Raw genomic sequence first — 5,660 nt, 5'->3', positions numbered from 1 at the left:
GCAGTAGTAGGGTAGTAGGGTAGTAGAGTGGTAGAGTAGTAGAGTAGTAGAGTAGTAGAGTAGTAGGTAGTAAGGTGAGTAGGGTAGTAGGGCAGTAGAGTAGTAGAGTAGTAGAGTAAGGTAGTAGAGGTGTAGTAAGGTAGTAGGGTAGTAGAGAGTAGCAGTGTAGTAGGTAGTAAGGTAGTAGAGTAGTAGAGTAGTAGGTAGCAGGGTAGTAGGGTAGTAGAGTAGAGTAGTAAGGTAGTAGGGCAGTGGAGTAGTAGGTAGTGGAGTGTAGTAGAGTAGTAGAGTAGTAAGTGGTAAGGTAGTAGGGTAGTAGAGTAGTAGAGTAGTAAGGTAGTAGGGTAGTAGAGTAGTAGAGTAGTAAGGTAGTAGAGTAGTAGGTAGTAGAGTAGTAGAGTAGTAGGAGTAGAGTGGTAGAGTAGTGGAGTAGTAGAGTAGTAGAGTAGTAGAGTAGTAAGGTAGTAGGTAGTAGAGTAGTAGAGTAGTAGAGTAGTAAGGTAGGAGTAGAGTAGTAGAGTAGTAGAGTAGTAAGGAGTAGAGTAGAGTGGTAGTAGTAGAGTAGTAGAGTAGTAGAGTAGTAAGGTAGTAGAGTAGTAGAGTAGTAGAGTAGTAGAGTAGTAAGGTAGTAGAGTAGTAGAGTAGTAGAGTAGTAGAGTAGTAGAGTAGTAAGGTAGTAGAGTAGTAGAGTAGTAGAGTAGTAGAGTAGTAAGGTAGTAGAGTAGTAGAGTAGTAGAGTAGTAGAGTAGTAAGGTAGTAGGGTAGTAGAGTAGTAGAGTAGTAGAGTAGTAGAGTAGTAAAGGTCCAGTGCACTTTTATATTATATTCTTTTCTCATCAGATTTATCATTATCCCTACATCCTGCTGCTATGTACAGGCGCTATTGTAAATATATACCCACCCACCTGTAAACACATACTGTACACGCATGCACGGATACACTTATGCTATACACATGCATACCAAGCCAACCACATTGTAAATATACCCCCCCCACACACACACACACTCTTCTCAACCAGACCCAGTTTGCCACTAAAACAATATGGCCTAGAGCCTTCATTTGCATGGATTTACATGAGATGCCGTATTGGGATTACTTATTCATGAGCCTTTAGCGACATGCAGATTTTGAGCAAAGCAAGCAGATCTGGGCATCACCTTCCATCACACAGACAGGGCCGTGATGCAGGAACGAGACAGGTGCCTCCGACATCCATTTTGTGTGAATAAAAAGAACAACGTTTTACCAAGCGAGACCACTGACAGTTAACCCTTAAACAAATCAAAAACGAACAACGGGAATGGAGTAAACCAATTAAAATAGGAGAGGGGAATATAGAGAGGCAGGTAGGACTGAGGGAGAGGGCAGTAGTGGCCAGTGAGGACGGAGGGCAGGGAGGACTGAGGGCAGGGCAGTAGTGGCCAGTGAGGACGAAGGGCAGGGAGGACTGAGGGCAGGGCAGTAGTGGCCAGTGAGGACGGAGGGCAGGGAGGACTGAGGGCAGGGCAGTAGTGGCCAGTGAGGACGGAGGGCAGGGAGGACTGAGGGCAGGGCAGTAGTGGCCAGTGAGGACGAAGGGCAGGGAGGGCAGGGCAGTAGTGGCCAGTGAGGACGAAGGGCAGGGAGGACTGAGGGCAGGGCACTAGAGGCAAGGGAGGACTGAGGGAGAGGGCAGTAGTGGCCAGTGAGGACACAGGGCAGGGAGGACCGAGGGCAGGGCAGTAGTGGCCAGTGAGGACGGAGGGCAGGGAGGACTGAGGGCAGGGCAGTAGTGGCCAGTGAGGACGAAGGGCAGGGAGGACTGAGGGCAGCGCACTAGAGGCAAGGGAGGACTGAGGGCAGGGCAGTAGTGGCCAGTGAGGACGGAGGGCAGGGAGGACTGAGGGCAGGGCAGTAGTGGCCAGTGAGGACGAAGGGCAGGGAGGACTGAGGGCAGGGCAGTAGTGGCCAGTGAGGACGAAGGGCAGGGAGGACTGAGGGCAGGGCACTAGAGGCAAGGGAGGACTGAGGGAGAGGGCAGTAGTGGCCAGTGAGGACACAGGGCAGGGAGGACGGAGGGCAGGGCAGTAGTGGCCAGTGAGGACGGAGGGCAGGGAGGACTGAGGGCAGGGCAGTAGTGGCCAGTGAGGACGAAGGGCAGGGAGGACTGAGGGCAGGGCACTAGAGGCAAGGGAGGACTGAGGGAGAGGGCAGTAGTGGCCAGTGAGGACGCAGGGCAGGGAGGACTGAGGGCAGGGCAGTAGTGGCCAGTGAGGACGGAGGGCAGGGAGGACTGAGGGCAGGGCAGTAGTGGCCAGTGAGGACGAAGGGCAGGGAGGACTGAGGGCAGGGCAGTAGTGGCCAGTGAGGACGAAGGGCAGGGAGGACTGAGGGCAGGGCACTAGAGGCAAGGGAGGACTGAGGGCAGGGCAGTAGTGGCCAGTGAGGACAAAGGGCAGGGAGGACTGAGGGCAGGGCACTAGAGGCAAGGGAGGACTGAGGGCAGGGCAGTAGTGGCCAGTGAGGACGGAGGGCAGGGAGGACTGAGGGCAGGGCAGTAGTGGCCAGTGAGGACGGAGGGCAGGGAGGACTGAGGGCAGGGCACTAGAGGCAAGGGAGGACTGAGGGCAGGGAGGACTGAGGGCAGGGCACCAGAGGCAAGGGAGGACTGAGGGCAGGGCAGTAGTGGCCAGTGAGGACGGAGGGCAGGTAGGACGGAGGGCAGGGAGGACTGAGGGTAGGGCACTAGAGGCAAGGGAGGACTGAGGGCAGGGCAGTAGTGGCCAGTGAGGACGGAGGGCAGGTAGGACGGATGGCAGGGCACTAGAGGCAAGGGAGGACTGAGGTCAGGTAGGGCGGAGGGCAGGGCACTAGAGGCAAGTGAGGACTGAGGGCAGGGCATTGGAAGCCATAGAAGTGGAGGAGAGGGAGGACGGAGGGCAGGGCAGTGGAGGACAGGGAGGACAGAGGGCAGGGCAGTGGAGGCCAGGGAAGTGGAGGACAGGGAGGACGGAGGACAGGGAAGTGGAGGACAGGGAGGACGGAGGGCAGGGCAGTGGAGGACAGGGAGGACGGAGGGCTGGGCAGTGGAGGCCAGGGAAGTGGAGGACAGGGATGACGGAGACCAGGGAAGTGGAGGACAGGGAGGACGGAGACCAGGGAGGACGGAGGGCATGGAAGTGGAGGACAGGGAGGACGGAGGCCAGGGAAGTGGAGGACAGGGAGGACAGAGGGCAGGGCAGTGGAGGCCAGGGAAGTGGAGGACAGGGAGGACGGAGGCCAGGGAAGTGGAGGACAGGGAGGACGGAGGGCAGGGAAGTGGAGGACAGGGAGGACGGAGGCCAGGGAAGTGGAGTACAGGGAGGACGGAGACCAGGGAAGTGGAGGACAGGGAGGACAGAGACCAGGGAAGTGGAGGACGGAGGCCAGGGAAGTGGAGGACAGGGAGGACGGAGACCAGGGAAGTGGAGGACGGAGGCCAGGGAAGTGGAGGACAGGGAGGACGGAGACCAGGGAAGTGGAGGACGGAGGCCAGGGAAGTGGAGGACAGGGAGGATGGGCGAGGAGGTTCAAGGTGCCTGCCATGGCATCCCCTAAACATGGATATGGGGTAATGGAGCGATTGATGGCTACAAAAGAGAAGGAGAATAGGGGACATATTTGACCAAGGTCCAAGGACCCAGAATAGTGGAGGCACTATCTAATAGACAGTGTAGCTAGCTGTCTGACTGTTCACTGACTGAAAAAGCATGCCTTGAAATAACATCCAAACTGACAAGCATTTCAAAGTGGATGCCTTCTAAGCTAGAGTAAAGTAGTAGAGTAGTAAAGTAGAAGAGTCGTAGAGTAGTAAGGTAGAAGAGTCGTAGAGTAGTAAAGTAGTAAAGTAGAAGAGTCGTAGAGTAGTAAGGTAGAAGAGTCGTAGAGTAGTAAAGTGGTAGAGTAGTAAAGTAGTAAAGTAGTAGAGTAGTAGAGTAGTAGAGTAGTAAAGTAGTAGAGTAGTAGAGTAGTAGAGTAGTAAAGTAGTAGAGTAGTAGAGTAGTAGAGTAGTAAAGTAGTAGAGTAGTAGAGTAGTAAAGTAGTTCAGCTCCGATTGTTTAAAGTGCCTAGAACACATTCCCTCTGACCAACATCCAGTGGTATTTGGTGCACATCCACCTGACATCTTAGTGAAATTGAAACTGGCACTTCGAACAAAGAAGTAAACACAGTGAACCGAAATGTCTGCTAGTTTAGGACTAACCCATACGTCGTTGGTGCTGGGACCAAACTGGCAAGAAAATGTCTGCTAGTTTAGGACTAACCCATACGTCGTTGGTGCTGGGACCAAACTGGCAAGAAAATGTCTGCTAGTTTAGGACTAACCCATACGTCGTTGGTGCTGGGACCAAACTGGCAAGAAAATGTCTGCTAGTTTAGGACTAACCCATACGTCGTTGGTGCTGGGACCAAACTGTCAAGAAAATGTCTGCTAGTTTAGGACTAACCCATACGTCGTTGGTGCTGGGACCAAACTGGCAAGAAAATGTCTGCTAGTTTAGGACTAACCCATACGTCGTTGGTGCTGGGACCAAACTGGCAAGAAAATGACTGTTAATAATACTGTACCCTGCCTTGGGCTGTCCTTATATAGGCAGTCAGATTGACTGCAAACACCAAGGAGAACCGAGAGGCCCGACTAGCATAGGAGTCAGATGATGGAAAGGCCCACAGTGGAAATATACAGGGTTACTCTGGAGTTGAAAATGATGACTTCTGTTCCCAGAAATGACCGAATTACCCCAGATTGACCTCCGGCACATCAAAGCAACTCAAGGTCACATCTGTTTATATTGATGCACACACAGTATCATTGGTTTTTATCTTCATGGAAACAAAGCCTGGCTACACTGGTGGAGGGTGCGAGACTCGGTAATATCGAATATCAGAACTAAAACTGTCTGTGAAGTTCTGTTGCATCGAAGTTCAACACTAAGAGTTGATTCAATACGTTTCCTTTACAAGGGAAATCAATTCTGTTGACTTGTTCACTAGTTTCAACTAATTGAGACGCACGGATCCGAAAGAGGGTCGCATCAACGACGCTTAACACGTCACAGAGCCGGAACAACAACTACCGAGCACTGATTCATTTCACACCTTACAAATATTTCAGTTCCCTGTACGCTACGGTGGAGAACAGAAGTGAGCTGGAGTCATATCACTTTCCCATTAATAAAACAGGATAACAAGGAGATTTAAAGGAACTGAGGAGCTTGGTTAAGAGGAATGGTTGCGAGCTGGATGGGAAGTGATGCAGGGAATATGATATGCAGGCAGCTGTACAGTACCTTCAGAAAGTATTCATACCCATGGACGTTTTCCACATTTTGTTGTTTTACAGCCTGAATTTAAAATGGAAGAAATTGTTATGTTTTTGTAACTGGCCCACACACACAACCCCATATTGTCAAAGTGGAATTATGTTTGAGTTTTTTTACCAATTAATAAAAAATGAAAAGTTGAAATATGAGTCAGTAAGTATTCAACCCGAATGTTAGTCAAATTCTTGTCACATTCGTCGTAAGGATCGCACCGAGGCGCAGCGTGAGTAGAGTTCCACATAATTTTAATAAATCGAAACTCACTGAACAAAACAACAAACAACCAAACGAAATGTGACGCTACTGATGTACAC

This window comes from Oncorhynchus nerka, linkage group LG4 (assembly GCF_034236695.1).
Source record: "Oncorhynchus nerka isolate Pitt River linkage group LG4, Oner_Uvic_2.0, whole genome shotgun sequence".
Classification (NCBI taxonomy): Eukaryota; Metazoa; Chordata; class Actinopteri; order Salmoniformes; family Salmonidae; genus Oncorhynchus; species Oncorhynchus nerka.
Note: the sequence above shows the minus strand (reverse complement) of the source record.